Source organism: Ornithorhynchus anatinus, chromosome 2 (assembly GCF_004115215.2).
Source record: "Ornithorhynchus anatinus isolate Pmale09 chromosome 2, mOrnAna1.pri.v4, whole genome shotgun sequence".
NCBI classification, from domain to species: Eukaryota; Metazoa; Chordata; class Mammalia; order Monotremata; family Ornithorhynchidae; genus Ornithorhynchus; species Ornithorhynchus anatinus.
Genome location: NC_041729.1, coordinates 146,145,910 through 146,157,454, shown reverse-complemented (window position 1 = coordinate 146,157,454; position 11,545 = coordinate 146,145,910).

The following is an 11,545-nucleotide window of genomic DNA, read 5'->3' as shown; positions in this document are numbered from 1 at the left end:
TTCTCATTAAAAAAATCTAGAAACCCAGTAAATGCATGCTAGTAGAGATCCCTATTTAAAGCTCACCTCCTCCAAGAGGCCTTCCCAGACTGAGCTCCCCTTTTCCCTCTGCTCCCTCTACCCCCCCCCTTCACCTCTCCGCAGCTAAACCCTCTTTTCCCCCCATTTCCCTCTGCTCCTCCCCCCTCCCGTCCCATCCCCTTAGCACTGTACTCGTCCGCTCAACTGTATATATCTTCATCACCCTATTTATTTTGTTTAGTGAGATGTACATCACCCTGATTCTATTTATTTGCCATTGTTTTTATGAGATGTTCTTCCCCTTGATTCTATTTATCGCCATTGTTCTCGTCTGTCCGTCTCCCCCGATTAGACCGTGAGCCCGTCAAAGGGCAGGGACTGTCTCTATCTGTTACCGATTTGTACATTCCAAGCGCTTAGTACGGTGCTCTGCACATAGTAAGCACTCAATAAATACTATTGAATGAATGAATGAATCTGTATAAAGGCATTACCATAAAAAAAAGGCCAAAGTTGTAAATTGCCCTTATTGAAACAAATTTACTCTTAAACCCCCTAACCAGGATTGTTTTAGGATTAGATAGTAGATAAAAATTTAATCTACAATACTCAATCGATCATTAGCGTGCTTCTGAAAGGGGCCATATGGACAACTAAGCAAGAAGAACTGTTCTTCACTTTCACCGAATTTTCACAAAAAGCTGAACAGTTAACCAGTTAAAACAGTTTACTGACAGCTAATCTGGATAGGCTGGGGCCAAAAAAGAGGAAAAAAGCCTGCCTTTTCCTCAGAGGCAGTCCCTTTAGCTAAAATTATCTGGGTAACTATATTTTGCCTATAGAGACAGTGAAAAATAATGTCTTAACACTGAATATTTTCCTAGCCAGAATAGGTTTTAAATATACTGTGGCTAAATTTGTAAATTTGTATACATAAGGGCAGTTTACAACTTTGGCCTTAATTTTTTTATGGGAATGCCTGTGTATAGATCTCTACTAGCATGCATTTACTGGGTTTCTCTATTTTCTTACTGTCAAAATGCAATCATCATTTTTAAATGCAAACTTTGGGAAAGGATGAATTTCTCCATAAATGGAGGGGGCTTTTTGGTCTAGACTGTGAGCCTGTTGTGGGGAGGGAATGTCTCTATTTGTTGCTGAATTGTAGTTCCCAAGTCCATATCATCCACTGTATCCCCACTCCTCAAAGAACCTTCAGTGGTTGACCATCCACCTCTGCATCAAACAGAAACTCCTCATCATTGGCTTTAGAATTCTCAATCGTCTTGCCCCTTCCTTACCTCACCTCACTACAAAAACCCAGCTGCCATATACACTCTTCTAATGCTACTCTTCGCACTTGCAGCTCAATCTCCTCTATCTCACCACCAACGTCTCCCCGACACCCTGCCTCTGCCCTGGGACGCCCTCCCTCTTCATATCCTACAGTGACTCTCGCCTCCTTCAAAGCCTCACTGAAGGCACGTCTCCTCCAAGAGGCCTTCACCGATTCAGCCCTCATTTCCTTTGGTTCCACTCTCTTTACTGTTGCCCTGACTTGGTCCCATTATTCATCCCCACCAGGACGGTGGTGCTGCCTACAGTGATGGGAAAGTCAGCAGGAGGGCAGGGTTTGGGTGGGAAGATAAAGATGTTAAACTTGAGGTGACAGGAGGACATCCAAGGAGCAGTGTCATTCATTCATTCATTCAATAGTATTTATTGAGTGCTTACTATGTGCAGAGAACTGTACTAAGCGCTTGGAATGGACAAATGTCTTAAAGGCAGGAGGAAATGTGAGACTGTAGAGAGGGAAGGAGATCAGGGCTGGAGATGGAGATTTGAGAATCATCAGAAAAGAGGTGATAGTTGAAGCCATGGGAGAGAATGAGTTCCCCAAGGATATGGGTGTAGATGAAGAAGAAAAGGGGACCCAGAATTTAACCTTGAGGGACCTCCACACTTAGGAGGTGGGAGGCAGAGGAGGAGCCCACGAAAGAGACTGAGAAAGAGCAGCCAGAATGATAGGAGGAGATCCAGGAGAGGTCAATGTCTGTGCAGCCAAGACTGCTTAATCTTTCCAGGAGAAGGAAGCGGTTCGAGAGAGCTGATTAAATGATTTAAAGAAACTATTGCCTACATTAAGCAGGGAGTTCAGATCACATTTCTACATTTTTATCTTCAGTAATCAAGTTCATTATTTTATTAATTAAAACGCTGCGGGTTTATACAATTTCTATCCTGTTAGATTATTTTAAACTGGTCAAGTATAAATAGTGAAGCAACAAATTCAATGCCGAGATCTCTGTTTCCATTCATCCCTTTGTCAATTTGGATGTCACTTATGTGGAATTCTACCTGAAACTGTAAGTTCACATTTCATCTCACCATATTCTGACCTCGATTTTGAGAAGCTGTTTTAAAGGTGAAAATGTTGACGTGCCTTCAGTGCTACATAGTGTTATTAACAAATGGTTAGACACTTATACTAGAGTACTAAAAAAGGAAGCAAATGCAATTAGCTCAGTAAATTTTCCATGTCACTTGGTTACCTTCAGAGACAGTGACCTAGTGGATTATGATAGATCACAGAAATAAAAATTTTCATTTGAGCTCTCAAGAACGTAGCACTGAGGATAAAGTATTTACTGGGAAGTCAGAATTTGTGAACTATTTCCATTCCTTAATTTTCTCTGTGGCTTTTTTGTTCTTATTTCTTTTTTTTTTTTTTGAGAAAGGATTGACATCATATTTCCCTCAAGATGAACTTTTTGGAACAGTATTTGTCTTTAATAGTTCTTTAATAATATCCTTTACCTAGCTCTCTTTTCTGGTTTTGTTATTCTCAGAGAAATATTTTCTTTCCCTGCAATCTGGGATGGAAGAAGTGATAGGCGAATACTGCTGAAAACTCGGTAGAAGTTCCCAAAACTACGGCAAAAGCAAGAGTTTATAATTGCTTTATAAGAGCCTATAGACCATGTTGTGTGGGTAATTATTATTTTTGCTTATGTTTATCATAATAAACTAAAAGTCTTTCAAATCATAAAGCAATCAGCTGAGATGGACTTGTAAAAAAAATTATTATGCTGCTAAAAGAGTCATTGGGTGGGAAGTGCGTAGTCTAGTGGCAAGAGCACGGGCTTGGGAGTCAGAGGTCGTGGGTTCTAATCCCATCTCCACCACTTGTTTGCTGAGTGACCTTGGGCAAGTCGCTTAACTTCTCTGTGCCTCAGTTACCTCATCTGTAAAACGGGGATTGAGACTGTGAGCCCAAAGTGGGACAATGTGATTACCTTGTATCTACCTCAGCGCTTAGAACAGTGCTTGGCACATAGTAAGTGATTAACAAACACGATTAAAAAAAAAAGGGACAGATGCTTCACCTACAATTTCTTGGGGAGCTATGGAGAAATTCAGCTAATGGCTCACCTTGAAAAGGCATTGAATTTTCATCCTCTGCATCTGAAGTATTAGGTTAATCTAGGGAAAATTTCTGAAATTTCATAGTCTCCATACCTTTGCAACCTGCATATTATCAGGCGATGTTCTCAAAAAGAATTATTATAATAAGAAGCTCTCGGTTTAAAAAAAAAAAAACCCTTGCTGCTGAATTCTGAATAATCTGGAACCTATCAATCAATCCAGTAGAAAATTCTAATAATTACAACCATCATGCTTGAATGTTCTTTAAATGTTAATAAACCGCTATAGACAGGTGCAAAGCGAAAAGTAGATCGGCAAAAGCCCTGTGTACTAAAGAGATGGTGTTTTCAAAGGACCTCAAAACATCTTGGTATTTCGTAAATAATTAATCAGGTGAGAAGAAAAAGTATCCCTTCTAGGATTTGCCAAACAACATCCTGCATTTCTCCAGCATAACTTTGCATCCAGGGTTGCTATTGTGTTGTTTTTTAATCCTGTAGAAATGTGCTTCTGCTCATGAGGGAGAGCAAACACAAACAACAAGCGTTTGATACACGTCACCTGTCAGCAGGAGGAGAATAAAACGCAGGCTAGGACGCAAGGGGTAAAAGGAAAAGGATTTTAAAGACATCGTTCAGAGGTTCAGCAAAAGTGTCTAAACAACACTGATCAAGCCATCAGGGGGATGATCAGACCAAGAAAAGGATGCAGTCTCGGTCCTCAAGGAGTTTCCTTTCTAACAGGGAAAGAAGTAGTTAGGCATTGGCCTCGAATCGGAGTGTTTGGGACCTGTATGTGAATGAATGTGTGTTTGTGAGGGAGAGGTGGCCGAAGCCACTCTCCGTTTCTAGGCTGACCCGATACTACTCTGGGAGTGAAGCATCTGACACTTCCCATCAAATGACTGTGGAAAACTCAACCTAAAAAAGTCTTTTACCATCCTACCTCAGCTGATTGCTTTAAGACTGAAAAGTCTTTTAGTTTGTTATGATATTCATTCAGCAGTTACTAACCTAAGCACTGGGGTAGATACAAGTTTATCTTCTGTGTCGCCCTAACTTGCTCCCTTTATTCATCCCCCCTCCCAGCCTCACAGCATTTTTATATAGATCTGTCATGTATTTTATTTATATTAATGTCTATCTCCCTTTCTAGATTGTGAGATCATTGTGGGCAGGGAATGTGTCTGTTTATTGTAATAGTGTCCTCTCCCACGTGCTTAGTTCAGGGCTCTGCACACAGTAAACACTCAATAAATCCAATGGAATAAATGAAAGAATAAATGAGTGAAGTGCAGAGAGACAAATAGTGGCTTTTGCCACCCATCACACACTTTCATTCATTCAATAGTATTTATTGAGCACTTACTATGTGCAGAGCACTGTACTAAGTGCTTGGAATGTACAATTTGGCAACAGATAGAGACAATCCCTGCCCATTGATGGGCTTACAGTCTAATCGGGGGAGGCAGACAGACAAAAACAAGACAACATAATCACGATAAATAGAATCAAGGGGATGTACACCTCATTAACAAAATTAATAGGGTAATAAAAATATGCACAAATGAGCACAGTGCTGAGGGGAGGGGAAGGGGGGGAGGAGCAGAGGGAAAGCGGGGGAAAGAGGGCTTAGCTGAGGGGAGGTGAAGGGGGGACAGAGAGCAGAGGGAGCAGAGGAAAAAGGGGAAGCTCAGTGTGGGAAGGCCTCTTGGAGGAGGTGAGCTCTCAGTAGGGCTTTGAAGAGGAGAAGAGAATCAGTTTGGCAGAGGTGAGGAGGGAGGGCGTTCCAGGACCGCAGGAGGATGTGGCCCAGGGGTCGATGGCGGGAGAGGTAAGAACGGGGGCCGGTGAGGAGGTGGGCGGCGGAGGAGCGGAGCGTGCGGGGTGGGCAGTAGGAAGAGAGAAGGGAGGAGAGGTAGGAGGGGGCAAGGTGATGGAGAGTCTTGAAGCCCAGAGTGAGAAATTTTTGTTTTGTGCGGAGGCTGATAGGCAACCACTGGAGGATTTTATGGAGGGGAGTGACAGGCCCAGAGCGTTACTGCAGGAAGATGAGCCGGGCAGCGGAATGAAGAATAGACTGGAGTGGGGAGAGACAGGAGGAAGGGAGATCAGAGAGGAGGCTGACACAATAATCCAGCCAGGATATTATGAGAGCCTGTATCAGTACGATAGCCATTTGGATGGAGAGGAAAAGGCGGATCTTGGCGATATTGTAAAGGTGAGACCAGCAGGCCTTGGTGACGGATTGGATGTGTGGGGTGAATGAGAGAGCAGAGTCAAGGATGACACCGAGGTTGCAGGCTTGAGAGACGGGAAGGATGGTGGTGCCCTCCACGGTGATAGGGAAGCCAAGAAGAGGACAGGGCTTGGGAGAGAAGATAAGCAGCTCAGTTTTGGACATGCTGAGTTTTAGGTGGCGGGCAGACATCCAGGTGGAGACGTCCCGGAGGCGGGAGGAGATACGAACCTGAAGGGAGGGGGAGAGAACAGGGGCGGAGATGTAGATCTGTGTGTCATCTGCATAGAGAAGCCATGGAAGCGAATGAGTTCACCGAGGCAGTGAGTGTAGATGGAGACCAGAAGAGGGCCGAGAACTGACCCTTGAGGAACCCCAACAGTTAGAGGATGGGAGGGGGAGGAGGAGCCTGCAAAGGAGACCTAGAATGAATGGCCAGAAGCAGCGTGGCTAAGTGGAAAGAGCCTGGGCTCGGGAGTCAGGGGTCATGGGTTCGAATCCTGCTCTGCCACTTGTGAGCTGTGTGACTGTGGGCAAGTCACTTAACTTCTCTGTGTCTCAGTTAACTCATCTGTAAAATGGGGATTAAGACCCCATGTGGGACCACCTGATTACCCTGTATACCCCAGCGCTTAGAACAGTGCTCTGCACATAGTAAGCACTTAACAAATACCAACATTATTATTATTATTATTGTTATCATTATTAAGAGGAGAACCAGGAGAGGACGGAGTGAGCGAAGCCAAGTTGAGATAAGGCGTGGAGGAGAAGGGAATGGTCGACAGTCACACATGTACACAAGGATTCCCGAACACTCAGATTCATCCATAAGCTTGAATTCTACTGGAAAGCACTCAATATTTATTCATTCATTCAATCATATAAAGTGCTTACTGTGTGCAGAGCACTAGAGTAAGCACTTGGGAAAGCACAGTACAACAATAAACAATGACATTCCCTGCCCCAAACGAGCTCACAGTCTAGATGGGGGGAGACAGACATCAGTACAAATAAATAAAATGACAGATATATATACAGAGCTGGTGGAGGTGGGGGAAGTGTGAAAGGAGCAAATCAGGGTGACGTAAAAGGGAAGGGGAGGTGAGGAAAAGTGGGGCTTAGTCTGGGAAGGCCTCTCGGAGGAGATGGGCCTTCATTACGGCTTTGAAGCAGGGGAGAGTAACTGTCTGTCGGATTTGAGGAGGGAAGGCATTCCAGGCCAGAGCAGGACGTGGGCCTGGAGTCGGCGGCGAGACAGGTGAGATCGAGGCACGGTGAGAAGGTTAGCACTTCTGGGTTGTAGTGAGGGCTGGGTTGTAGAAGGAGAGAAGGGAGGCGAGGTAGGAGGGGGCAAGGAGATGGAGTGGTTTAAAGCCAATGGTGAGGAGTTTCTGTTTGATGCCGAGGTGGATGGGCAACCACAGGATATTTTTGAGGAGGGGTGGTTACATGTCCTGACCGTTCTTGTATAAATATGATCCCTGCAGTGTAGTGAAGTACTGACTGGAGTGGGGAGAGACAGGAGGTTGAGAGGTCAGAAAGAAGGCTGATTGGGTCATCTAGGTGGAGTAGGATGAGTGACTGTATTAACGTGATAACAGTTTGGAGCAATTTGGTAGCAGTCTGGCAGCAATAAATACCAGCGATTGATTGATCAGGCAGGACATAGCCCCTGTCTCACCTAAAGCTCACAGTCTTCTTATTCCCCTTCTAAAGATGAGGAAACCGAGGCCCAAGGAGGCTATGTGCCTTTACTAGGGTCACCTAAGAAGCCAATGGCAGAGCTGGGAATACCACCCAAGTCTCCTGATTTCCAGTCCCATGGTCTGTCCTCTAGATGTTGTTGCCCCAGTGGAATTTTCTTTAATCAATCCACCAATCAATCGTATTTCCTGAGAGCTTACCGTTGGCGGAGAACTATACTAAGTGCTTGGGAGAGTACAGACCAATACAAAGAAATAAAATGACAGATATATACATAAGTGCTACGGGAATGGTGGAAGGGTGGGGGGGGGGGGAATGCAAAGGGAGCAAATCAGGGTGACGCAAAAGGGAAGGGGAAACGAGAAAAGTGGGCCTGAATCTACCCCAGCGCTTAGAACAGTGCTCTGCACATAGTAAGCACTTAACAAATACCAACATTATTATTATTATAGCGTAACAGAGTTGGTAGATACGTTTCCCTTCCACAACAAGCTTCCAGTCAAGGGCAAGCTTCTCTGCTCAGAGACTTCCACTTAGTAAAATGATTCTGATTGGTAGATCATATAATAATAATGATGGCATTTGTTGAGTGCTTACTATGTGCAAAGCACTGAGCGCTGGGGGGATACAAGGTGATCAGGTTGTCCCTCATGGGGCTCACAGTCTTAATCTCCATTTTACAGATGAGGTAACTGAGGCACAGGGAAGTTAAGTGACTTGGCCAAAGTCACAGCTGACAAGTGGCGGAGCAGGGATTAGACTCCCAAGCCCATGCTCTTTCCACAGAGCCACGCGGGCTTCTGCAGAGTAACAGTTAACGATAATTACGGTAATTGTTAAGCACTTACAATTGCCAAGCACTGTTCTAAGCACTGGGAGAGATACAAGGTAATCAGATTGGACACAGTCCCTGTCCCACGTGGGGCTCACAGTCTTCATCCCCATTTTACTGGTGAGGGAACTGAAAGCACTGGGGTAGATGCAAGGTGATCGATCGGGTTGGACACGGTACCTGTTCCGCATGGGGCTCACAGTCTTCGTCCCCATTTTCCAGATGAGGGAACCGAGGCCCAGAGAAGTGAAGCGACTCGCTTAAGGTCACACACCAGACATGTGGCGGGGCCAGGATTAGAACCCAAGACCTTCTTACTCCATGGCCCTTGCTCTATCCACTAGGCCACGTTTCCTCGAAACACATACAATTTCCCGATAGTGGAAATCCAACCGAGTAGAGGCATGGGGACGAGACTTTACGTTCTTCCTCGGAGGTAAAATGTCTCAAAGTCGCTGGGCTAAGAGAGAAGTCTCAGTTCCCCACCTGCAGATTGGGGATTCATTACCTGTTCTCCCTCCTTAGGCTGTGAGACCCGTGTAGGGCCTGATTATTTTATATCTCCCCAGGGCTTAGTACAGTGCTTGGCACACAGTAAGCACTTAACAAATACCACAATTATTATTGTTATCAAACAGATAACAGAATGTGCTCTAGCACTATGACATGGAGACTCTCAAGACAGATTTAGAAATCTTGAAAGCAATACAGATCCAATAGGCAAAGCATCGGGAAAGGAAAAACAATTGAAAGTTTAAGCCTCCCAAGGGTTTCATTTCTCATTCATCTTTTAGCACCCAGGAATCAAGAAACAAACACATTCTCTGGGCTCCTAGCTGCTGCAAAATACATAATGCATGTGATCTTTCACTTTTTTATGATTATATTCTTCAGCAAAGGCTGCATCTAAATTCTAGACCAAGAACAAGGGGGCAGCTTCCTCCGCGAGGGCATGCTGTGTCTGTCAAATTAGAGCATTTTGGAACACGTTGGAAATGTTTGAGAAGTCAAAAACCTCACAGTCGATCAATCAGAAATGACATGAGGATAAACTTATGCATTTCTGGTAATCACGAACGTATTTTCAAGGCATTAGAAAATGGTGCATTAGAGGGGCGTAGTAATAATGATAACTCAGCAATGAACCAACTCCCACGAAAAATATTCAGCCGATATTTAGAACTAACTTATATGCCATGCCCCACCTAAATTTTCTGCACAGGCTAATAAGATAGAGCTTTAAAAACTCCATATAGCTTAAAGGAAATTATACTGGAATAAAAGATGTTGGTGCTGTAAACAAGATTCACTCACCCTTTATTTCTTCAGATTACTGATGATCACAGCTCTTATATGTGGTGTGGAAAGAGCTTTTAGAGGAAAAAAAGACCAAATGCAGACAGGTTTGGAAACTGCTTCCAATCAGTGATATTTACTGAGTACTTACCGCCTGTAGTGTACTTTACTAAATGCTTTGATTGATTTAGGTCTCAGAGCTGTAAAGATGTACGCGAACAGGAGATGTATCTGACAGCTAAAGAGGTTCCTCGGGTCATAACAGTGTTTGCTAACATAGATATTCTCACAAATCACAAAACCCTGAGATCCTGCAGACTGTATGTTCCTTGTGGGTAAACGCTACATCGGACAGGTTAAGCAGTTCCGCCAGGGCCCCTCGCAGGCCATAATCAATATCAAATGACAAGACAAAGGGACAAACAATTTAAAGATGTGCTCATATTTACTGAGCACTTACATTAGGCAGAGCACTGTACTAAGCGCTTGAGAGTGTACAATATAACAATAAACACATTCCCTGTCCACAGTGAGCTTACAGTTTAAAGGGGGATGGGGGCGGAGAAAGGATGTTCACCGGAGCACAGCTCTTCTGAGTGGGCATGTGAGGAGACCGAGCAGCGTGGCTCAGTGGAAAGAACCCGGGCTTGGGAGTCAGAGGTCATGGGTTCGAATCCCGACTCTGCCACTTGTCAGCTGTGTGGCTGTGGGCAAGTCACTTAACTTCTCTGTGCCTCAGTTACCTCATCTGTAAAATGGGGATTAACTGTGAGCCTCACATGGGGCCACCTGATTACCCTATGTCTTCCCCAGCGCTTAGAAGAGTGCTCTGCACATAGTAAGTGCTTAACAAATACCAACATTATTATTATTATTACCCAAACCACCGTGATATGGAGAGCTGAAACTGAGAAACCAAAAGCAAGGAAGGCAGAAGAAACTTATTAAGGACAGGGTAAAGCAAAGTCTCGGACATCACGGCATCCTTGGCTGAAAACTGGGAGTCAATGCTGAGGACAGACCAGCACGGCACACTGTTATCAAGAACGGAATGGCTCTCTTCGAGCAAAACGCCCAGAGGAGCAAGAGTCGGGAAACAAAAAGAGGAGCAGTGAGGCCTAGTAGATAAAGCACGGTTCCGGAGTCAGAAGGTCTTGGGTTCTAATCCCAGATCTGCCACTTGTCTGCTGTGTGGCCCTGGGGAGTCACTTCACTTCCTATGAATTACCTTGTATCTACCCTAGTGCTTAGAACGGTGTCTGGCACGTGGTAAGTGTTTAACAAATACCATAAAAAAGAGGTCACCTCTTGAGATACTGATGGGAAAGATGGGAGCATAGAAAAAGGGGCAGGAGCATGGAGGGAATGGAGAGGAGTAGGGAAGTTTTTAGGGAAATCACACCTGATAGTTTCAATTTTCTCAGTAAAATGCATGGCCAGATCATTAAGGGCAAGAGATGAGGTAGGCAGGGGAACGGAGGGCTGATAAAGGAGTTAAATGGCGGAAGCAACTGGCGAGGGCAGTGGGCATGGGAGTCAATAAGGATGGAGAAATAATGTAAAACAAGCAAAGTGTGGGGGCTGGGTTGTAGTGGACGAGGGATGAGGTTAGGTCGGAGGGTGAGAGCTGATTAATTGCCTTAAAGCAAATGGTAAGAAATCGGCACATTCAGGGTAAATTTACTGAATAACCACAGCCTCTCATCCCAGGTACTAGCTTCTCAGTTTCGGCCTAAACTCATGCTATCCGGGATTCCTCAGACGATTCAGAAGGGGGGACTACATGGCCAAGTAAGTGACTAGGGTTGATTTCCAAGCAGGTGGTCTGTCGACCAGTCCTAAAATCCTTCGGAAGCTGAAGTCCCCTTGCGTGCCCCTCCCTCCGTATATGGCGTCTTTTGCTTTATGTTGTGATCCTCTGCCTGTTGTTGAATGCAACTTAGTCATGGCCGCTGGAGCTTATACAGCCTTAAGTGATGGAATCTTGAGTGGATTTTCTAGGTCCACACCTTCCTCTGATTCTCCTGA